Source organism: Neomonachus schauinslandi, chromosome X (assembly GCF_002201575.2).
Source record: "Neomonachus schauinslandi chromosome X, ASM220157v2, whole genome shotgun sequence".
Taxonomy (NCBI): domain Eukaryota; kingdom Metazoa; phylum Chordata; class Mammalia; order Carnivora; family Phocidae; genus Neomonachus; species Neomonachus schauinslandi.
The window spans coordinates 93,739,611-93,765,522 of NC_058419.1; the positions used below are offsets into that span (position 1 = coordinate 93,739,611).

At 37.8% G+C, this 25,912-nt stretch overlaps 1 pseudogene; it reads left to right on the forward strand.

The window, feature by feature from the left end:
• Window positions 1-369: 369 nt before the first annotated feature.
• On the forward strand, window positions 370-25,716 carry LOC110572917 (annotated as a pseudogene).
• Window positions 25,717-25,912: the final 196 nt, after the last annotated feature.

The following is a 25,912-nucleotide window of genomic DNA, read 5'->3' on the forward strand; positions in this document are numbered from 1 at the left end:
ATGTCAGTTTAGGGAAAGATTTCTTAGATAAGACACCAAAAACACAAACCATTAAAAAAATAGATAAATGGAACTTTATCAAAATTAAAAACTTTTGCTCATCAAAGACACCATTAAGAAAATTAAAAGATAAGCCTAAAAGATGAGAGAAATATACAATACATACATCTGAAAAAGAACTTAGATCTAGAATATACAAAAATATGTTATGCCTCAAAAAATCAGGAAACCACCCAATTAAAAATGGGCAAAAGACTTGAACAAGAACTTTATAAAAGAAGATATATAATTGGCCACTAAGCACATGAAAACATATCTAACATCTTTAAAATATATCCAGCATTTTGGGGAAATGCAAATGAAACTACGATGAGATACCACTACATGATCACTAAGAGGACTACGATAAAAAGTCAACAGCAACAAGAACAACATCATGTGTTGGAAACACTGGAACTGTTATACGCTGCCAGTGAGAAAGTGAAATAGTAAAACCACTTCAGAAAACTTTTGTCAGCTTCTTAAAAAGTTAGGCACTTTAGATACTGCCCAGCCATTGCACTCCTAGGTATCTTACCAAGAGAAATGAAAATATATGACCCCAAAAAGACCTGTACATGAATACTCAGGCCAGTTTTAGTCATAATTGTCCCCATGTGAAAACAACGTGAATGTCTGTCAACAGGTGAATGGATAAACAACATGTGGAATATCCATATAATGAAATACTACTCGGCAATAAAAAGGAACAGATTATTGATACGCACAATATGAATAAATCTCAAAATCATTTTGCTGAGTGAAAGAAGTCAGACACAGAATTGTACATGTTGTATGTGTCCATTTGTGTAAAATTTTAGAAAAAGCAAATTAATCCACGGAGACAGAAAGTAGATCATCATTGTCCTGGGGCCAGGGGTGGAGGGAGGGATAGACTGCAAGGGATCCTAGGAAACTGGAAATATTCTGCAAAATCATTGTGGCAATGGTTTCATGAGTGTACACATTGATTAAAACTTCTGAATTGCCTTATATTGAGGTCCTAGTCCCTCATATGATGGCATTTGGAGACGGGGCTTTGGGAGGTAATTGGAGTTTGATGAAGTCATGAAGGCAGGGTCGTCACAATGGGATTAACTCCCTTGTAGAAAGATACACCAGAGAGCTTGCTTGTTCTCTTTCTCTCTGCCATGTAGAGCATGGTAAGAAGGCAGCCACCTGCAAGCTCTCACCAGAACTGACCATGCTGGCACTTTGATCTCAGCCTTCCAACCTACAGAACTATGAAAAATAACTTTCTGTTGTTTAACCCACCCAGTCTGTGGTATTTTGCTATGGCAGCCTGAGCTAATGTATCATGCATAATCAGTGAAATGCAGACTAAAATGACTCTGAAGTACAACTGCATACCCATCAGATTGGTATACATACAAAGGGTTTTGTAAAGATAGTAACAGACAAACTCCTAAAGAGCAATTAGGCAATATCTTTAAATGCTGAAGATTTTCATCCCCTGGGACCCAGGAATTTAACTCTGTGATCAATTATCTAAGAAACTCCTGCACACAGGCACAAGATCTATGCAAAAAAAAAAAAAAAAAAAAAGTTTGCTGCAACCTTTTTTGATGTGGCAATATATTTGAAACAACCTAATAGTTAGTTCTTCAAAAAGAGTGATTAAACAGTGCTATGTTTGTATCATGAAATTTTATGCAGCAATAAAACTAAACTCTTTAAACCCATTCCCGTCAGTGGACAACCATCTCCAGAGGCCAGTGACAACAACCTTTGCTTATTGCTCCTTTCTTCAGATTTATCCTCAGTGCCAAATATTGTTAGGAAAGTGTGTGGGAAAGGTTTTCACATAGAATCAAAGGAATTTCATTTTGATTATGGCCTGTCCTACCTACTAATTTCTTGGCCACAAATAGTTTGTTAAATTATTCTGTATCTCTGGCCTTACAGGGACATGATTTTCTGTTACCTACAAGTGATGAGAGAAGTCGTGAAGCCTGCCCAAACTCCCAGCATATGTTGTTTTATGGCACTTCACTTTACTGCACTTTGCAGAGAATACGTTCTCACAGACTGAAGGCTTTCGGCCACCCCCAGGTCAAGCAAGTCCAAGAGAACCGTTTGTGTCACATTCTGTTAATTCTCACAGTATTTCAAACTTTTTCATTATTGTTATATTTGTTATAGTGACTTGTGATCCGTGATCTTTGATATTACCATCATAATTGTTTTGGGGTGCTATAAACTGTACCCATATAAGATGGCAAACTTAGTCAAGAAATGCTGTGTGTGTTCTCACTGCTCCATTGACTGGCCATTTCCCCATCTCTTTCCCTCTCCTTTAGCCTCCCTATTCCCTGACACACAACAATATTGAAATTAGGCCAATTAATAACCCTACAATGGCCTCTACGTGTTCAAATGAAAGGAATAGCTGCATGTCTCTCAGTTTAAATAAAAAACTAGACATGATTATAAGTTTAGCGAGGAAGGTATGTCAAAAACCAAGATAGGCTGAAAGCTAGGCTTCTTGTGCCAGTTAGGCAAGTTGTGGATGCAAAGGAAGAGTTCTTGAAGGAAATTGAGTGTTCCTCCAGAGCACTCCTCCTCCTTCCAGAAAGTGAAACTGCCTTCTTGCTGATATGGTGACAGTTTCAGTGGTTTGGATAGAAGATCAAACCAACCACAACATTCACTTAAACTGAAGCCTGACGCAAAGCAAGGCCCTGACTCTCTTCACTTCTATGAAGGCTGAGTGAGATGAGGAGGCTGCAAAAGAAAAGTTGGAAGCTAACAGAGGTTGGCTCATTATGGTGTAAGGAAAGAAGCCATCTTCGTAGCATAAAAGTGCAAGGTGAAGCAGCAAGTCCTCATGGAGAAGCTGCAGCAAGGTATCCAGAAGACCTAGCTAAGATAATCAGTGAAGGTAGCTACACTAAACAACAGATTTTCAGTGTAGATGAAATTGGAAAAAGATGTCATCTAGGACCTTCATAGCTAGAGAGAAGAAGTCAATGCCTGGCTTCAAAGTTTTAAAGGACAGGCTGATTTCTCTTGTTAGGGACTAAGGCAGCTGGTGACTTGAAGTTGAAGACAACGCTCATTTACCATACCAAATATCCTAGGGCAATTATTCTTAATCTACTCTGCCTCTGCTCTATAAATGGATGAGCACATCCGTTTACACATGGTTTACCGAATATGTTAAGCCCATTGATGGGACCTGCTGCTGAGAAAAAAAGATTCCTTTCAAAATATGACTGCTCATTGCCAATGCACCTGGTCACCCAAAAGCTCTGATGGAGATGGACAACAAGATCAATGTTTCTATGCCAGATAACACCACACCCATTCTGCAGCCCATGGATCAAGGAGTAATTTTGACTTTCAAGTCTTATTATTTAAGAAATACATTTTGTAAGGCTATAGTTGCCATAGATAGTGATTCCCCTGATGGATCTGGGCTAAATAAATTGAAAACCTCTGAAAAGGATTCACCATTCTAGATGCCATGAAGAACATCTATGATTCATGGAAAGAGGTCAAAATACCAGCATGAACAGGAGTTTGGGAGAAGTTGATTCCAACCCTCATGGATGAGTTGGAGGGGTTCAAGCCTTCATGGAGGAAGTAACTGCAGATGTGGTGGAAACAACAAGAGAACCAGCATTAGAAGTGGAGCCTGAAGATGGGACTGAATTGCTGCAATCTCTTGATGAAATTTTAATGGATGAGGAGTTGCTTCGGATGGATGAGCAAAGAAAATGGTTTCTTGAGATGGAATCTACTGCTGAAGATGCTGCGAAGATTGTTGAAATGCCAACAAAGGATTTAGAATATTTCATAAACTTAGTTGATAGAGCAGCAGGAGAGTTTGAGAGGACTGAATCCAATTTGAAAGAAGTTCTGTAGATGAAATGCTTTCAGACAGCATCACATGCCACAGAGAAATCATTCATGAAAGGAAGAGTCAACTGATGCAGCATTCTTCATTTTTGTCCTATTTTAAGAAATATCCACAGCTGCCCCCACCTTCAACCACCACCACACTGACCAGTCAGCAGCCATCAACACTGAGGCAAGAGCCTCCATCTGCAAAAAGCTCAGACAATGGTAAGCATTTTCTAGCAATAAAGTACTTCTTAAATTAAGGCATGTACATTGTTTTCTTAGAATACTACTGCACACTTGATAGACTACAGTACAATGTAAACCTAACTTCTATATGCACCAGGAAAACAAAAAATTCATTTGACCCACTTTATTGTGATATCCGTTTTACTGTGGTGGTCTAGAACTGAACTCCCGATATCTCTGAGCTATGCCTGTATTTCCACTGAGTTTAGCGGGATGGTGATAGAGAAAAATTTGCTTTAATGATTACAATCTATGAGTCCCATCTGATCAATGTCCTCATTACCAATATATTTTCAATCCAAATGTTATGAAAACATAAAGGGTAATAGTGTATTATTTTTCTTGTTAAAGTCCTATGATGTTTGAGTGAGTTTGGTTTACTATTATTCAAAAGATTGTGCACCACAATGTGAATATACTTAACACTACCAAACCATGCACTTAAAAACAGTTAACATGGTAAATTTTATGGTATGTGCTTTATTCCACAACTTAAAAAAGAAAACCCTGAGACCTGCACACTAAAACATGTGCATTATGTTATACATAAATTATACAACAGTAAGTAGATTTTTAAAAAATCTTATGAACTGAATACTTTAAATGGATAGTTTATTGAACATAAATTATACCTCAATAAAGTAAAAAAACATTAAATTCAAAAGTCATATTGAATCCTTTGCAATTGCTCACACATGTCATGTTCTCTCATGCCTCGGTGTCCTCATACATAGTCTTTCTTCTCTTAGGATGTGCCCTGCCCCCCCACCCCAACTATCCAGCTTTGCCTGGCTAACTCTTCTTCTTTTAAAATTAGTTCTAGGGGTGCCTGGGTGGCTCAGTCAGTTAAGCGTCTGCCTTCGGCTCAGGTCATGATCCCGGGGTCCTGGGATCGAGCCCCACGTCAGACTCCTTGCTCAGCGGGGAGTCTGCTTCCCCCTCTCCCTCTGCCCCTCCACCCCGCTCCACTCGCTTATCTGCTCTCTCTCCAATAAATAAATAAAATCTTTTAAAAAATAAGATAAAATTAGTTCTAATGTCTGTTGCCTCTGGAAAACATTTTCTCAACCAAATGTGAGCTAGGTACCCTCCTAATTGTTCCCATAGCATTCTATGTTGAACCCATTCAACACATGGAGAAAGAATATCATAAAATGCTCCTGTTCCCAGTATCAAGGTCAGAGTGGTGAGTTCCCTTCAGAGTCCCAATAGCCTGGCTACTGAGAGATCTCCTAGAGTATCAGTCATGACTCTGGTAAAAATATCTCAAGGGTTTCATCCTTAGCCCAGGCTCAGAAACGTGATCCTTGTCAGCACACTAAAAGTAGATCAGGATCTGTTGACATTAAACAAGTTCACAGACATAATAAGGAAAAAACTCTCCCAGGAGCCAAAATACTGCAAATCCAGACAACCAGCAAGTTTTCTTTTGCAGGCCAAAAACTGTCTTCAATTCACACTTAGGACATGGGCAAAAAGCACTTGCTCAAATAGGAAATTCTATATTGCTTTAGCAACAGAAGTGGGACCCATAAGTAGAACTCACAGGTATTAGATGTATGCTCATTAGTACCATGACAGTAGTTCAAAAATGGGATGAACTATCTCAAATATTATACGCATTTCCTGTCACTAGAACGGCTGGAAATAGTTGATTGACCCTCTGCCATGAAATGGCAGATGATGTCAACCACACTAATGTAAAAGGGACTTAAGGTCATTAAAGTTCCAAGTTTCAGACTCTATGCATTTTCCCATCTCACATCCTAGCACATAGATGTTCATGAGATGCTATATGCTAATCTATGGTACAAAATAGCATTTTGTTCCATTGATTGATATTTCTGTACTTTCTACGTCTCAGCTGCTGCAACCTTTCTAAGTTTCTTCATCTGTAAAATACCTTTCTTGAAAAATGGGGGGAAATTTAAATAAGATAATACATATCAAGCATGTAGTTTATATTAAATATTTAATAATTATTAATTCTCTTACTGCTCAGTTTATACATGAAAGACAACTGATGAGTAGAACATCCAGATATCAATTTCAAGTACTTCTCACTCTGGTTTCACAAACTCCCAAAGACCAAGAGCCCTTTGAAGTTGGGTCAGTGTTATTCATCTTTGAATATCTAATGCCAAGCTCAATGCCAAGAACTTACTGGCTCTCAATCCTGTTTGCTAAATAATTAAGTGACCCAGGAGATCTTGGTTGGGTGCCTTTCCCTAAAAGATCTGGATGGTTCTTCAACTCAAGCAGCTCATTTTTTCCACTGGGTAGTTCAACAATAACAAGAAAAACAAAAGCCAGCCAGGAGGCCTTGTGAAGAATCTGGGTAGTGAGAACAGTTATACAGTCAAAGTGGATCTATCAAGCTCAAGGGAAGTAGGGAAAAGGAAGAAATAGATTAAATTCAGGAAAGGGGGCAAAGTCATTCTCTGTAATTGTAATCACCAAACAATCACACATCTGTGAAGCATTAGTCACCTGTGAAAATACTGTGAGTCATGCTATCCTTTATGACAGCATGTAAAGGGTTGCATTTTATGGAGTTGAAGCTCAACCTGACATATTTACAGTACAACCCCACATCACGTCCTCTCTGGTTATTGCAACAGTGCCTAGAGTTCAGTCTGAGATAGGAAAGACTACGTCGATGAAGTGAAAGCAGTATAAAATGTCAGAAGAGATCAAAAGAGATAATGCATCTGAAAATGTTCCCCAAACTAGATATGTTATTTAAAGCTAAAGTGATATTCTTATTACCTGAGCCCATCAAGACACACAGAACTGCATGGTGCAGGTTCACACTTGTTTCACATATTTGTTCAAGAAATAATAATAATGATGAAGAGCTAATTTGATGGATGACACTGATAAGTGATTTTCCTTAATTATAAGCCATTACAGCTCCATACAAAAGTTAAATACAAAATTTTTTAAAGATGATGTCTATTTTCTAGCATATATACTTGATATGAAAAGAACTATAATAGAAGTCATTGCAATTCATATTTAGATATATCTAATAAAGAAATATAGAGGCTTTCGTTGTTATTCATGTGATAGGACTTAAAATTAGGCAGGCTGTCAGTATATCAGTTCTAGTATGGAAATCAAAGACACATCAATCAATCAAGAAGCAAATTATGGAGCATTTATAATGGCTCCTTCATCCTGGGGTCTCTGGGAAGTTTAAAGAACTATAGGCTATAGAATTAACTTTCAAGTAGTTTATATTAAGAGTTCAGAATAATACTGTATTGCTTTCACTTTATTAATGTTGTCTTTCCTACCTCAAACTGAAAATAACAGTGCACATAAGTGCCAAATTGTACTATCAGGAAAGACTGGAAGAATTCAAAGTATTTTGTCTAGGAAGGTGAAACACCCATTCTCACCATTCAACAAATTAGAATTGTTTAGGATTAGGTTGCGCTAACTGTTCCAGTTAAGAAAGACTGCGGTCTAGAGGTTCAAAGTATGGTACTTCAGCCAGATTGCATAGGTCTGATTCCCAGTTAGCTTGTTATCTATGTGTCCTTGGCCTTATTATTTAAACTCTTGATGCCTCAGTTTCTTCACCTGTAAAATGAGGATGACATTACATACCTCCTTGAGTTATAATGAGTTAGTATTTGTGAAGAATTTACAACAGCATCTGCTCCATAAGTATCACATATGTGTTTTTCACATGAGAGGGGGAAAAAGCATTAGACTGTCTTTTTTAAAAATTAAAAAATATATATATTTTATTTACCCATTTCAGACAGAGAGAGTGAGAGAGCATGAGCGCGGTTAGGGGCAGAGGGAGAGGGAGAGGGAGAAGCAAACTCCCCGCTGAGTGGGGAGCCCAACTTGGGGCTTGATCCCATGACCCTGAGATCACGAGCCGAGCCAAAGGCAGGTGCCCAACCAACTGAGCCACCCAGGCACCCCAAGACTCCAATTATCTGAATAAGAAGTTCAATTATGCCAACCAAGTAACAAAGTTATAAGACAAATATAGTCAAACTGACAAATCACAGAGCTGAAGAGAATTTACTTCAATAGCGGAATAGAATTGTTCAACTTGTTACAACTAATTACCTACATAGATGACTAAAGTACAAAAAGTGATTATGGCACAGTGGAGAATATTCAGACACTGGAGTGAGAAGGCTCGGGTTTCGAATCCTATCTCTATCACTTATTATCTAGGTAAGCTTGCACAAGTTACTTCTCTGTGTTTTAGTTTATTAAAATAAGAAAAAGTACAGATCCTATATTGTAGGGTTGTTGTATATATTAAGTGAGTTAGTATTTTTAAAGTACCTAGAACAATGCTCGGCATTTTTACTGTTATTATTTTTTAAATTACAGGTTCTATGGCCAGATACCTACTAGGGTAGTATAAAGATTAGAAATTAGATTAGCAAGTATAAATAAAATTAAAATGTCATAGATAATATTTACATTATATCTACCTATCAAATTGCTAAGCTAAACCACAAAGTGTCATGGAATTATTGGAGTGATAACCACCATTAATATTTGTGGGACCTTAAAGATACCAGAGTGACTCTCCTGGTTTAGTCCAAGTTTGGTTCCTTTTCTGCTCCATAATCATGATGGATCCTTTTAAAAACATAAACAAAAGCATGCTGCTTCCCTGGTTAAATCCATTCAGTGACTCCCCATCTCTCACTCCCCAAACCCAGCCCACACCAAATGGCAAATTAAATATTCTTTACCATCATATATAGTAATCTGAGAATTATTTTAATTTTCTCTATCTTGCTCTACTTCCAGTGTTGTTTTTCTGCCCTTAATCTGACTCTGCAAATCAGTCTTTCCGAGCCCCAGACCTGTTTACTCTCCCTAGAATCCTCCTCCTCTGAAGTTCTAGACTAGGTTAGGTCTCTGTTAACATAGAACACCTTGTACTTCTCTTTTCTTAACATTTATTATATTTGCAGTCAATAGTTTAGCATCTTTCTTCTTACTAATACATAAAATATGTGAGGATAGGAACTGTTTTGTTTTACTTAGTTAACAATACAGTGAAATATTGGTTTCGGGAGAATTTATTTTGTTCAATGTTGAATTCCCAGTAGCTAACATCATTCCAGGCATATCAGAGGGAATCAATAAATATTTATTGAAGTATGGAAGGGAAGTAGAAAAACAACCTATTAAGGCACTAGCCACATTTTTCCTTACCTAACCCTATCTCCTAGTTGATCCTACACCCTCAACACATATTTCACCATTATCACTGAACTTCGAAAACCAGATCTTTTTTTTGTGCCTATGACCCAAACTCTCTGCTCCTTATCATCTGTACCAATGGACAAAAACCACAAAGCCCCGACTTTTGGTCTAACTAACTGTGTAAGATAATGGACAGATCCCTTCCTCCCCTGGTCCTCAGAGTCCTCACCTATACCATGAGGGAATATGATTGGATGATATTTACACTCTAGCATTCAGAAATTCTGTCAAACATTCACCTCTGCAGCACCCCATTTTGTGACAATTTGCCCCAGTAAACAATGGTGTGCCAAAGCCAGCTTTTATGGGCTCACTGGAGTCAACTGTGGACTTCCCTTCTCAACCTTGAGTTCAGTGATACCATATTGGTAGCTTGAAATCAGCCAGAGTAGGATTACATATACCACGGTAATCTACAAAAGTTATAAATGGAGTTTCTGGGAGGAGCTGGTTGTTAAACATTTACCAGGACACCACTGACTATAAACTCCAGCAGCTACCATGGAACAGTAAACAGCTCTAGATTAAAAATTAGCATTAGTGCTATATGGAGCAAGAAGTATTGATGTGGATAGTCTATAATTGGACATGGAACACTAAAAAGAGGGAAAAAAACAGGTTTTGGGTGGTGTATTTTAGTTTAAGATTATCTCAAGGCAGACTCTGAGACAGGGGAGTGAAATTGGGAGATGATCCAGGGGAACACTAGTGGTGAGTCGGAGAAGGGAAGAAAACCAGTGCAAGGTACATTAATGAGCTGCTTTCAGCTATGGGCAACTGAGGCTCAGTTCCACTGGAGATATATAGGAGACTGTGTAGAACATGCCTCAGAATTGTTTCAACTAAAAGTGAGGGAGCTGAGGTATTTACCCACAAACTCCTACTTATCATTGATTGAGCTGCTTCTATGGGCTTTACGTCATAGTTTTGTTTTGGTTTTTTTTTTTTGGCTATCACTATATTCCAAAGCACACATCTATAGCCAGGAAAAGTTCCCAGAGAATCACACATGCTTACAATAAGAAACCTTTGGCCCATAGAGGAATAGTAAGTATCGAGGTGCTGTGGGTGAAGCATCAACAGTATCTGCTAAGGAAGGATAATAATGTGACAAAGAAATTAATGGCACTGACTCAGCATTGGAGAAGATATTTGACCAGGGATATTCAGCCTCAGATTGCTCTTTTCCAACAAAAAACCAAGATGTATCATCGTATCTCTGTACCATCCCACTAGAATGGAGACTGAGGTCATTCTCCAGTAACCCACTGCAGGTTATTTTGAAGGGCAGTGAGCTTCACTACATTCAAACATTAACAAATTTGCATAAGAGAATGTTAAGAAAAGCGTAGCTAGAACAATAAAATTACAGTTGGAAAAACTCTGGAATTCAAGTTTGAACTCTAAGCAATTACAGTTAGAAAGAATGAGAATCCTCTAAAGCTGAGATAAAATCCTTTATATGCAGAAATGAACAGTCTGTGGGGTGGGGGGATGGTGTGTTCAGAGCACAGGATTAATAGATGACTTAGAACCCAGATGACTAAAAGAGAAGAGAATTCTAAGATGAACCAAAGAGACATTTCTCTTATATTTTGTTGGTTACATCCATTTCTTGTACAGTATAATTGGATGCTAATACTAGGACCATGCTCTACATTACATCTAATTTGTTATATCTAGATTTTTCTCAAACTATGTAGTGCATACTATTTTGTTTATCCCACATGTGTTTATGTTTTTCAACTTAATCCTTCAATTATTATTATAAAATCTTAAAGGAATTCCTTCAAGTATTAACAAAACCTTTGGATCCAACCAACAACTGAGGTCTGGATTCTGGTGTCCAAAGGAGAAGAGATGAATAGCACTGTTATAAAATAGTTCTTGAACAAGGCCTGTCCTGTTATTAACCCACAATTGAGAGAAGAACCAAGAATGGATGTGGGGCAGATAATAGTGAACTGGATAATCTAAACATTGATCTACTTTCATTCATAAAGAAGTTAAATACATAAGTTCTATGGCAGCATTTCTCAAAATGTGGTTCAAAAACCCCTAGAGATCCCCAAGAACCTTTCGGTAAGTCCATGAGGTCAAAACTATTTTCATAATACCAAGATTTTATCTGCCTTTTTTTACCCTCACTTTCTCATGAGTGTACAGTGGAATTTTCCAGAGGCTATATGACCTGCAATGATGCCATCATTTTGACAGCTAATGGAACATGTGTTTTTGTGTTATGTTTAAAGTTTTCTCAGCTTTAGTTTCTAATCTGGTAAATATTGATGGATAGAACCCACATAAACAAAAGCTCTTTGAGGTCTTCAACCATGTTTAACAGGTCCAAGGCCAAACTGTTTGAGAATCACCGTTCTTTGAGGTCCTCAATCATGTTTAACAGGTCCAAGGCCAAACTGTTTGAGAATCACCGTTCTATGGTATTTTTCAGCAGGAGTATTGATGTAAGGCATCTACTACAAATAAAGATTAGATAACTTTAGGAAACATTGGGAATATATTGAACTCAAAACATTTCAGAGATAGAAAGGCCTTTAGTTGTTATCTAATCATCATTTCAGTAGGTGAGGAAAGTGGCATTCGGAGATATTTGTGCTCCAACATACATAGGTAGCTAATGAAAGGGCAGGATTAAAACACAGAACATTTAAATGCTTAGCAGTTTTTTGTTTTGTTTTGTTTTGAATCTTACAAAGTCCTGTCACAGACTGTCTATTTCATCTTTTAACCTTCAGGTGGAACCATACATATGTGCTCGGGACATGAGAATGAATCAGAAAAAACGTTCTAAATCAACTGACACATTCTGAATCAGAAAGGTGTCCAAAGGAGAAGAGATGAATAGCACTGTTATAAAATAGTTCTTGAACAAGGCTTTAATGAATAATCATTTAATGAAATTATTATCTCTCAAGTTCCCTCTCCTATTATTTAGTCAAGAAGCTGAGTCAATTCATTTCAAAGCAACATAGGGAGGTATCCCATTAAAGTAACTGCAAAGAAACTGATCTTGTCACTCATCCCAAGGTCATCTTATCAGATTCCTCTTCTTACTCCTGCAGAAGACACTTCCTAAATTCCCCAAATGTCTTCCTAACATTTCTGCTAAACTGCAAAGGTAGCTTCATTGACAAAACAATGGCAGCATATGACTCATATCCCAATAACAGATATAATATTGCTTTATGAACAAGAATGGATGACACAAGGTAATGATTATTATAATATGTTCTGTTTGGCTCAAAAACTGGTCCCAGATCCATTTCTGAGGCATTCTCGGGGTTTTTGTGAGACATTATGAGGTAGTGATTAAAAGTACTCATTCCTTCATCAAAGAAAGGTAGGTTCATTCCCTGTCTCTACCACTTATGGGCCACGTGACCTTTGGCAAGGAACCTAAGCATATAAGCCTCCAATTTCTCAAATGTATAAAATGGAGGTGATAACAGAACTTTCTTCACCAAGTTGTAAGGATTAAAGAAGATAAATGCAATATGAGGCACATAGAAGACAGTGAATGATATTCAGTTACCTTTGGATATTCCTCTTATCACCATCCTAAGTATTAGAATGAATGCCTCACCACAACGCCAGACTTCAGAGACTGGTGTGGTAAAGAAGGAAGGTGCTGAGAAATTCTCAAAGATGATGGGTGCGATATTGAGAAAGGGCGCAAAACACAAGAACTCCTCAGTCTTGGGATAACATAAGAAGCACCAGTCCTGGGATTAGAGAAAATGGGTTTGAAACTCATGCCTATCAGAAAAATTGGAGTTGAGAAGGGCAGGGATTTGGGTCTGTATTAGAACTGGAGTTGGGGGTGCCTGGGTGGCTCAGTCGTTAAGCGTCTGCCTCCGGCTCAGGTCATGGTCCCAGAGTCCTGGGTTCGAGCCCCGCATCGGGCTCCCTGCTCCGTGGGAAGCCTGCTTCTCCCTCTCCCACTCCCCCTGCTTGTGTTCCTGCTCTCGCTGGCTCTGTCAAATAAATAAATAAAATCTTGGGCGCCTGGGTGGCTCAGATGGTTAAGCGTCTGCCTTCGGCTCAGGTCATGATCTCAGGGTCCTGGGATCGAGTCCCGCATCGGGCTTCCTGCTCCTTGGGAGCCTGCTTCTCCCTCTGCCTCTCTCTCTCTCTCCCTGTCTCTCATGAATAAATAAATAAAATCTTAAAAATAAATAAATAAATAAATAAATAAATAAAATCTTTAAAAAAAGAAAAAAAAAACTGGAGTTGGGAAAAACTGAGATACAACCTACAGATATTTTCAGGCTTTTGTTTTGTTTTGTTTTTCTTGTAAGACCCATCCTTCCCAAAGTGCTCCATTCTCTACCCAAATGCATATCCCGCTTCCAGTTTCTGTTTATAAAGCCTAAGGTAAGCAAATAGATGAGGTATTAGTTGATTAGGAGGGACTTGGCCCTGTGGCATTTGTATTTCACACCAGGCTCAGGAGGACAAACAGCTTTCATGCCCAAAGGACTGTCTTTCTAAAGGGGAAACGTCAGGCTAAATATCACATCATAACACTTTCTGTAATATCTTGAGCAAGTTGTAAAAGCCATTTGGTATTACTTACTGAGAAATAGGATATGTAATGACTAACTTTGCCTGAAAAAAATAACTGCATGTATATTCAGAGACAATAAACTCAGTGCCTTACTTTTTAGCAAGGATACTGTGCCATATTTCAGACCCCAAGGACTGACAACACTTAATTCAGATGAAGGTCAATTTACAACTGAACCTTCCTAGATGGAGCCAGGCAATGACTACAGTGTGCTGTTTCAGTGAAGGGATACCTGCATTCTCTCTGCCACTGATCATATATGTGGCCTTGGGCAAGATACTTAGCTTCCTAATTCTGTTCCCTCATCTATAAATTAAGCATCATGATAGTACCTGCCCTCACAGGTTTGTCCTGAACGTTACATGAGATAATACATGTTGGCCTTTAGTACAGTGACTGACATATACCAACAGATACGAATTATTTTTATTATCAGGTCAAAGAACAGATTCTAAGAAGACAACCTTAACCAACTGGTCAAAATTAAGCTGTCCATGACACTGACACTGGTTCTATGTATCAATAATAGACAACTAACAAAGTAAGAAAAGTTGCTTAGATTTTACAAATATAACACCAATTACACTCATATAGGTAAAAGATTTAACACTCTAATTTCCATATTGTTTATTTTAACCCAACAACTATATTTGGATGTCTATTATGTGCCCAGTGTTAGCACATGAGAACACAGAAGAAGACACTGTCCTTGCCCTCAAGAAGCTCATAAGTTACTAGATCAGATAACTATGCAAACAAATAATTACAATGTATTATGTATATCCAGTGACAGAAATATATATGAGATACAGACTTAGCACAGAGAAGAGAGGAAACAATATGGTGAAGATGAGTTATTTATAAAGTCTTCACAGCTCAGAAACTTACATATACACTAGGGAACTAGAGAGTTCAGAAACAGAACCCCATCCCCCCACACACACGCACACGCACGCATGCATGCACACTCAACTGATTTTCAACAAATGTATCAAATTAATTCAGTGGGAAATGGATAGTCTTCGACAATTGGTGCTTGAAGAATTGGATACCCATACGGAAAAAAAATAATCTCAAATGTTGCATTATACTATATATAAAAATTAACTGGAAATGAGTAGTAGTCTTAAAAACGAGTGCTAAAATTATAACACTTCTAGAAAAACACATAAAAGAAAATCTTTGTGACTTTGGGTTAGGCAAACAGTTCTTAGGGCACGAAAAGCATGAACCACAAAAGAAAAAAACATTGATAAAATGTACCTCATCAAAATTTAAAATCTGTAGTGGTAAGAAGATACTCTTAAGAAAATGAAAAAGCAAGCCACACTGGAAGAAAATTACTTACAAAACATTTAGCTGATAAGGGATTTTTTTTTCTTTTTTCTTTTATTTATTTATTTGACAGAAAGTGACACAGCAAGAGAGGGAACACAAGCAGGGGGAATGGGAGAGGGAGAAGCAGGCTTCCTGTGGAGCAGGGAGCCCAATGCAGGGCTCGATCCCAGGCCCCTGGGATCATGACCTGAGCCGAAGGCAGACACTTAATGACTGAGCCACCCAGGTGCCCCACTGATAAGGGATTTGTATCCAAAACGTCTTTAAAAAAAATCTTACAACTCAATAATAAGAAAACAATCAACTAACTTTTAAAAATGGGCAAAAGGTTTGAATAAATGCTTTACCAAAGCTACGTGTATGGCCAATAAACACAAGGCAACATGTTTAACACCATTATTCATTATGGAAAAACAAATTAAAACCATAACGTGAGGCCACCACACGCCTATAGGAATGGTTAAAATTAAAAAGACTGACCATCCCATACGCTAGCAATCAAATTTTCACACTTTGCTGCTAGGAATTAAAAATGGTACAGCCACTTTGGAAAACAATTGGGCTGTTTCTTTTAATGCTAAACCTTACAGTACCATAAGGCACAGAACCCCACTAGGAGGTATTTATCTAAGAGAAATGAAAGTATATGTCCATGGAAATACCTGTATTCCAATGATCATAACAGCTTTATGCATAATAGCCCCAACTGGAAACAACCCAAATGTCCATCTACCAGTGAATGGATAAACACAATGTAAAAGATCTATACGATAGAATACTACTCAGCAATGAAAAGGAACAAACCACTTATGCAAGTAACAACATGGATGAATCTCAAAAGCATATGCAGTGAAAGAAGCCAGACACAAACGATCACATACAATGTGATTCCATGTATATAAAATTCTAGAAAAGGCAAAACTATGATGAAAGAAAGCAAATCAGCAGTTACCAGGGGCTGGGGTGAAGAGGATTGACTGCAAATTGGCAGGAAGGGCCTTTCTGAAGTAATGGCCGTGTTCTATATCTTGTTCGTGGTGATTAAATAACTGCATACATTTGTTGAAACTCATCTAACTGTACAATTTAAATTTTATTGTATGTAAAGTATACTTCAGTGAAGCTGCTTTTTTAAAACAATCATTTATGGGTTCCATCTGAAGAAACTATTCAATTGTCTAATTTTTTTTAAAATGCAAATTTTAGGGTACTGAACCTTTAAGATGTACAATTCTTCAAAAAGCAGCATTTAAGCTTCTCATAAAGCTGGTTATGAATAAGATCAGTGTAAACAGCCTTCAACATAGTCCTAAAATAAAAACCCATTGTTAAAAACAAGGGATTTATGAGCACTACTTCACTGTAATTTACAAAGTGAACCATTCTCTAGGTAAAAGAAATTCTCCAATTCAAATATAATAAAAATAGATGTACCTTAAGATAAAATTACATATCTAAATGAGAAAAATCTTAATTTAAGAAAACCTGATATATGAAAATTTGGACCTGCTCATTAAGTGATTATTTGCTTCATAAAAAGTTTCACACTCAATTTACTTTAACAGTAGACCTCTCTATTCCATTTAAAATGACCTAAGAACAGATTTTTAGGAAGGTGCCCCAAACTGTACTGAGTATAAACAAGAATCAGCAACTCTGAGCACTCCAGCTACAATTATATAATAATAATAAATAATTATATAAAATTATATAATAATGGGGAAAAGTAATCATAAATTTACTTACTTGAAATCTAAGCCCCTCCTGATTAGTCAGGAAATTACTGGCTAAAGATGAGGTTCAACTAAGAAGATATGAGCAATTCCCCTATACTTAAAAAATTCAAGGCCAGGATCTCTTAATCCTAACAAGGACAGAAACAAGTAAAAGATGTTAGCCTAATCATATTTTCCAGGATAAAGAAATACAGATGGTGGTAGAAGGTAATTCCAGTCATCCACCTCACTAATTTTGCAAATGCAGTAAATAGTTTGAATCCTTGTCTCTTGACTGCTAAAATCTGTTACATAAATTAAAAAAGAAGTCTGGAGAATTTAGGTATTTTTAAACAAATTTATTAACCAATTTATACTATTCCTCCAAGTTCCCTGGAAAGAGACCAATGTGTAATCAACAGTTTCTAAATAATCTATGCTATGGTGCCAAATGAATATAAATGTGATGTCAACAAAAAATATTACTCAATAAGTTATTTTTTTAAAGATTTTATTTATTTGAGAGAGAGAAAGAGAGCATGAGCAGGGGGAGCAGCAGAGGAAGGAGGAGAAGCAGGCTCCCCACTGAGCAGGGAACCCGACGTGGGACTTGATCCCAGGACTCTGGGATCATGACCTGAGCCAAAGGCAGACGCTTAACCGACTGAGCCACCCAGGCGCCCTACTCAATAAGTTATAATCTCATTTATTATTTTAAAAGTTTTCATTATATTCTTTGATTTTTTATAACCATGTTGTGAGGTATATAAGAAAAAACTGTACCCCAATTTCAGATAGGGAAAGACTCATTTGCCCTGGATCTCATATTGCATTTGTTATAAAGGGATTCCATGTTCTCTATACTATGCCATAAAATATTTCCAGCTATTGCTAAGACTTTGTTTCAATGACCTCTAACACTTTCAGTATCACTGAATAAAGGTTTATTTGTTACAGTTTTGATAAATCTCTTTTTCTCATATGGCACAATGACCTGAAACTTGGAAACCTGAAGTTATATCCTGACACTTAACTAGTTACATGGACTTGATCAATTCCAGTGACCTTCATAGTGATACTGACCAAGAGGGTTTTGCACATAATGTGGCTGTAATGTCCATCTGTGTGTATGTAGTGGGGCTTCAGAAGGGAGAGGATAACTATCAGAAACATAACACAACATGAAACACACTACATGGAATCAGCTTTGCAAATTGTGAAACATCTGCTAAGGTTCAATTTATTCCCCCATGGTCTGAGAATTACAAACTCTTAATCACAACAGAAATTCAAAGCAAAGATAAACTATAATGCAATCTCATGGAGAGGTCCACAATTACCATGACAAAACAACAAAACAACAAAAAAGCTCCCTTCTTGTTCTTGTTTATTTCTTCTTAAGATTTTGCTTTTGACTCTAAAACTGTTAAGTTTCCTTGAGGAGAACATCTTGTCTTCATTTGTGGGATCTCATTAAATTTCCAACCCTGGCTCAATCTGCCTTCTTCATATCCACATTCAGGACAACTGGAGAAAATCACACAGCCCTATGGACTGGTAATAAGACAAACTCATCGTCTACAAATCAGCTAGGCCCCAGAATCACCTGTGAACTGTTTTCCTCTGCTTTGGTCAGTTCCTGGAGCCAGTGCCTTCAGTGACTTTTCCAGTGCTGCTCTCAGGCTCACTACTCAGGCCCTGATGATGTCCTGCCTCTCAGAAGACAGCTTTTCCTCTCAATGTCCTTCCCTTCCTTTAACTTCTCCAGGTCCACTCTCAGCCGCACCTCCTCACTAGGATCAAATGTCCTTCCTCCTTTTTAAATCTAGTCTCTTCATCTCTTTGTCCTTGATCTCATCTCTCCTTCACAGCATTGTTCCAGCCAACATGCTCTTCTTAACTTCAATCTCTCCAGTTTTACCTATTCCTAAACCTTAGCCTATAAACAAGTCTAAAACACTCATACATGGCCATCAATCTACTGTCCTGTTTGTCTCTTTTCACATTTACTAAATTTATTGAAATGCTTGTCTACATCTTCTGTGTCCAACCCACCTTCTAGTCACTTCTCAAATTGCTGTAATCTGACTTTTACCCCACTGCTCTCCTGCAACTGCTATAATAAATCCCAACTGTCAAATACAAAAGGACTAGGTCAGTCTTTATATTCTTGCACCTGTTTACTGCATTTGAAGTTGTACTTAATTCCTCTTTCTTAAGACTTCCTGCTCTCTTGACATTTGTGCCTCTATAATACTCTCCAGTCTCCACTGTGGGTGGTATCAGTTGATTCTTTCTGCCTAGTACATCTTTCTTCATTCTTCTGATAACAAAACTTCCCTTTCTTTGTGGTTATGGTGGGGCTGGCAATCATAGCACCTGGCCACACAGACTGGTACAGGGATGAGCATGTGACTTATACTTAGCCAATCAGAGCCTTCCTCCAAGATTATTTTGTATTTGGGGTCATCAAGGAAAAGCTCTTTTCTTCCTTGGAGCTAAAAGAATATGAGCCTGGAGCTGCCTGAGACCATGGCTCTAGCCTCAAAGGCTCACCCAGCCTGACCAAAAAAAAAAAAAAAGGCCAATATATAGAGTCTGAGAGGAAAAAAAAAAAAAAACCATGATCAAATTCCTGGTTTCAGTCACACTCAAAGCCAGCTCTGACCCTGACTCTTCTGATATGATTATTTGATCCTTTAAATTCTCCTCTTTGGCGTAAGCCAATTCTTATTTGTTCTTCAGCTCCTCATCCATCATCTACTCCAACTTTCTATCCTCTTCTCATTCTAATCATTTCACTCTACATATGCTCCTTTGGATGATTTCAACTGGGCTCTGGCTTTCAAACTTTTCACTGTGTGCTGATGACTCCCAAGTCTTTATCACCACACCAGATCTCTCCCTGGTCTTTCACATTCAAGTATCAACTTGATGCTAAAAAAAAAAAACCTCACCTTGATTACTTACTACAGAATGACTATTAACCAGTTTTCCTCAGGTCAGTCTCAGAACAGGTTTACCCTTGTGGCATAATTATTAATAACAATCTTTCACATTTTCAAAAGTGTCCTGATTCGAATGATAAAGTACATGATCATCCTACCTCAAACTCAATGTTTTCTAAACTGAACCCATCATTATTCCTCCTATATTTCAGACAAACCAGAAGCCTAGAGTCATCCTTGACTCTTCCTCCTGAATCTGGCCTCCATGTTACAACCATCTCCAGTCTACGAACATTTCTCGAATTCACCATCTCCTCTCCTTTCCTACTGCCAAGGCCCTGGCCTCTCATCACTTCTAAAACACAGCAACAATCTCCCAACTTCCAGTCTTGTCCTCCTCATATCCATCACCCACATAGCCATCAGGGTGTTAAATTTTCAGCCCAAATTCTTTACCTATCTATCCATGCCCTTGGCCAAGACTTTGAAGTTCCCTCCACTAAAGGTAGAGTATACTTCCTTGCCTCTTCACTTTGGGCTTACCCATGTGGGTTGCTTTAACCAACTGAATGTTTAAAAATATAACTCAAGGGTGGGGGGATGGGATAACAAGGGATGGGATAACTGGGTAATGGACATTAAGGAGGGCACTTGATGGAATGAGGACTTGGTGTTATATGTAACTGATGAATCACTAAACTCTACCTCTGAAACAAAAAATACACTATATGTTAATTAACTGAATTTTAAATTAAAAAAGAGACGGCCAAATTAAGACTAATTTATTTGAAAATTAACTCAAGCAGGGGTTTGACGTACTATGTGATTGAAGTTGGGCTCTTGAGCTTCTGACTTTGCCACTAAAAGAACATCCCTGGGGCACCTGGGTGGCTCAGTTGGTTAAACGACTGCCTTCGGCTCTGGTCATGATCCTGGAATCCCAGAGTCGAGTCCCGCCCGCATCGGGCTCCCTGATCAGCAGGGCGTCTGCTTCTCCCTCTGACCTTCTCCCCTCTCATGCTCTCTTTCTCATTCTATCAAATAAATAAATAAAATCTTTTAAAAAATTTAAAAATAAAGAAAGAAAGAACATTCCTTGGCTAGCCCATAGGCCCAAGAAAGAAGAGAGCTGGGTCAGCAAAAAGTAGACCAAATGTGCAACTTGGAGCCAAGTTCAGACAAGTCCAGCCTAGAACAATTAATCCCAACCAAAGGCAGAAGAATGAGGGAGAATAAATATGGTCGTTTTCAGCCATTGAATTTTGGAGAGATCTGTTATGAAAAATTAGCTGACTGACACAATGTCCCCTCCTTATCTTAGATCATAGTACTGAATTAATCTAAAGTAGAAATCTAAAGTCATCCTTGATTCTTACACCTCACTCAGACCTTCACATTCCAACAGTCCTTAGGTCTTACGAATCTATGGGTTTTTTTGGTTTTTGTTTTTTAAATATTATTTATTTATTTATTTATTTATTTGAGAGAGAGAGTGTGTGTGAGCCCAGAGGGGAGGAGAAAGGGGGAGGAGCAGAGGGAGAGGGAGAAGCAGATTCCCCGCTGAGGAGGGAGCCCAACACGGGGCTAGATCCCAGGACCCCGGAATCATGACCTGAGCCAAAGGCAGACGCTTAACCAGCTGAGCCACCCAGGCGCCCCACGAATCTATGTTTTAAATGTTTCTTGAATCCAGAGTCCATCTCTATTCCTGCTGACACTTCCTTGGTTCAAACTTTTACCTCTCTGATTCTAAACTACTGCAATAAATTGACCTGGTTTCCTTGTGTCTAGTCCTGTCCTCTTTAAGTACGTGATTCACATAGCCAACAAAACATCTTCCTATAAGGAACTTTGACGATTTCTGCCCATTTTAACTCTTGTCCCATCTTCTAAAAACCCTTTAATGAGTCTCCCTCACCTATAGAACAAAGTCAAACTTCCTTAACATATTAAACAAGACATTCATTGTCTGGCCCGTACTCATACTCATCACTCCCTACTACCATCTTGAAATATACATTACAGCAATATTGCTTATAGTTTCCTAATACTTTTCCAGAAAGTATTCCCTGCCCCTTTACCTATCCCTGATTATGTGTTTCTCCTCTGTGCTTTCCACAATATACTGGACATATTCATTTGTCCTTACCCACACCATAATGACCTATTGCTCTCTCTCTCCCACTGGCTTTTTGAGGGAAGACTATCTTACTCATGTTTTAATTGAGAACTTGCTCTAGGGCACAGCTTGACACATAAAAGGTACTCAACAAATATTTAATGAGTAAATGAAGGAATGAGTGAATACTGTGGTAAAATACGTAAAACATATTTACATAAAATACATAAAACATGTTTATTAAAACACTCCTCTAATATTCTCTCCTCTTAACCTCAAATTATATAATTTCTTTCTTGCTATTAATACTTATGATTAAAAAATTACCATTGAAATAAATCCATTTATTCACCTAGGCTCTTTAAGTAGATTTGATACTAGTGATATGAAGGCAAGATAGTAAAATGATCAACCTAGTTGCCCCATTCAGAAACTTGGGATCCCAATTAGATTTCACACTTTCCTTTACCAATCAATTACTAAGTCCTGTGTGGTGGTTAATTTTAAGTGTTAATTTGACTGTGGGCCACAGGGCGTCCAGATATGTGGTTAAGCATTATTCTGGGTGAATCTGTGACAGGGTTTCTGAATGAGATTAACATTTGGATTGGTAGGCTAAATAAAGCAAATTGTCCTTCCCAATGTGAGTGGGCCACATCCAATCCCTTGAAGGCCTAAACAGAATAAAAGACTGGGTAAGAAAGAAGTCTCTCTCTGCCTGACAGTCTTCAAGCTAGAACATAAGGGTTCTTCTGCCTTTGGACGTGGACTGGAATCTACACCATCTGCTGTTCTGGTTCTCAAGTCTTTGGACTGAGAATGGAACTTCAGGGTACCACTGGCTCTTCAGGGTCTGGACTTCTCAGGCCCCACAGTCACATGAGCCAGTTCCTTGTAATAAATCAAACACACACACATATATAGTAAAATGTATATTTTGTATATATGTGTATATATATACATTTACATAGATGCACATATAGACATATACATATATATAAAATACATATGTCTATGTCTCCTATTTGTTCTCTCTAGAGAACCCTGACTAACATATCTATAAATCCTATCCCCTAAAGAGCTTTAAAATCTCTCTTTCTCTTTATTTGCAAAAGCTCCAAGGCTGGGAGTTTGCATTTATTTTCACATCTAAGCAGTTATTTAGTAAGAAAAGAACTGGGCCTCTTAGATGCCATTTTTCTTTGGTGTATATTGATGGACCAAACTTTAAAACTTCTGGTTACTCACAATGATTTTTTTTTTACTTTATGGATTCATAACTTGTTTTTTTCCTTTGAAAACTTTTCTACCCTCCCAGACCAGGTCAATTTCTACCTATTCCAATTTCTTCCATGGTTATTGTTTTGCTCAGGCTCTTTCCCAAGCTCTACTCAGCTTTGGTAATTCTTATAAACATATAATTAGTATTACATGTTGGAATACATAATATCCATCATGTATACCACTGATTAAACAATTCACAAACTTCAATACACCTGAAAATTACCACACAAAACCAAGGTATGTTTCCAAATATTTTTACACTCTCATACTCTTTCCCTTGTCAGAAAAAGTAGTTATTTTAGTCAAAAGTCAATATTCAGTACATGCTAAATTATTAACTTCTGCAATAAAACTATTCTTAAGTAAGCTATTCTTTATGACAACCAAATGAATACACATCACACACTAATACGGTAATTTCAATTCCTATTAGAGCCACCAAAATAGCAACCCACTGGTCTGAATTTCTTATAGGAAAGCATTACATACCTCCTGGTTACAAACAGATTTCTAAATATAAATTCTGACAACTGAAAGCATATACCAAAGCTTCAGAAAGGTAAAAGTAAATGAAGATCTACTCTGATTTACATGGTTTTCTGAAATGTAGTAATTCAAATATGTTATCAAATGATATTTGAAAGTCTTCCTACCTAAAACAGCTCCTCTGAAAATATTTTGGGCAAATAATTATTCCTTAAAATAAACAGAACACAGTAGTATGTTTTAAAATTACATTTGTCAAGTTTTCTCTAAGTAAGAAATAGAGTAGAGCATGTGCTAACAGAAAGTCACACCAGCATATAACTTATCCAAGAGCAGGAGGATGACCAAAGCGGTAAATGGTATGTCTTCAAGTAGAGAGAAGGATGAAAGGCAAGAGAAAGATACCTATAACTCAATCTACTGAGAGACGTGTTCTAATTTTTTTTGAAGTTCCAACCTCATTAAAATGGCATTCCTCGAGGACTTAAAATGGGCATTGAGTGAAGACTTCCAAAAAATTCAAAAAAGGTTGGGATTATTAATAATCAATAGCCCAAAATAGTAATAAAAATCACTGCTCATATTTTTTTTTTACAACAGATATTCTTTTCTAATGATCTGTACCTAAGAGCAGTCATAAAATTGATTTCCATGCTCTAATCATTCAAACTACCATCTATACAGCAGGATGGATCCAGGGTGGAATTAGAAATCTGCCACAGTTCACATGTAATTAGGATATTAAATGGCAAAGAATAAATATAAACCAAACACTATATTTTTGTTTTCTTTCCATTTTTTATTCAAGTATAATTAACATACAGGGTAATGATAATTTCAGGTATACAATAGAATGATTCAACAATTCTATACATTTCTCAGTGCTCATCAAGGTAAGTGTACTCTTGCTCCTTCCCATCTTGCAAGGTGGTGGGTGAGAAAGTTGAGAAGTCAGATGCTAAGGAGAAGAAACCTGAAGCCAAGAAGGCTGACACTGGTGGCAAGGTTAAAAAGGGCAACCTCAAGGCTAAAATGCCAAAGAAGTGGAAGCCCCCCTGCAGGCGAAACCCTGTCCCAGTCAGAGGAACTGGCAGATTTTCCCCATCAGCCATGTATTCCAGAAAGGCTATGTACAAGAGGAAGTATTCAGCAGCTAAATCCAGGATTGAAAAGAAAAAGAAGGTTCTTGCTACTGTCACAAAACCAGTTGGTGTTGACAAGAATTGTGGTACCCAAGTGGTTAAACTTCGCAAAAGCCTGGGTTTTATCCTACTCAAGATGTGCCTTGAAAGATGTTGAGCGACAGTAAAAAAAACAAAACAAAACAACAACAACAAAAAACCCCAAAAAAACAAAACATTCAGTTAGCATGTGAGGAAACTGGAAATGGCATCACTCCTGGCACCATTCTGATCATCCTCACTGGGCACCACAGAGGCAAGAGGGCGGTCTTCCTGAAGCAGCTGAGCAGTGGTTTGCTACTTGTGACCAGACCTCTGGCCCTCAATCGAGTTCCTCTGGGTGGAACACAACACAAATTTGTCATTGCCACCTCCACCAAAATTATATCAGGGGTGTGAAAATCCCCAAACTTCTCACTGATGCTTCTCACTTCAAGAAGATGATGATGTATAAACCCAGACACCAGGAAAGTGAGATCTTTGACAGAGAGAAAGAGAAATAAGAGATTACGGAGAAGTGCAAGGTTAATCAGAAATCTGTGGACTCACAAATCCTACCAAAAATCAAAGCTGTTCCTCAGCTCCAGGGCTAGCTTGCTCTGTGTTTTCTCTCACAAATGGAGTTTACCCTCACAAATTGGTGCTCTAAATTTCTTACAAAGAACCTAATTAGTAATTGATCCATTGTTTTAAAAAAAAGATAAGTATCTTAATCCCCTTCACCTATTTTACACCTATCCCCCACCCCCTGCAACCACCAGTTTGTTCTCTGTATTTATGAGTCTGGGGTTTGTTTATTCATCTCTTTTGTATTCTTTGTTCATTTGTTTTGTTCCTTTAAATCC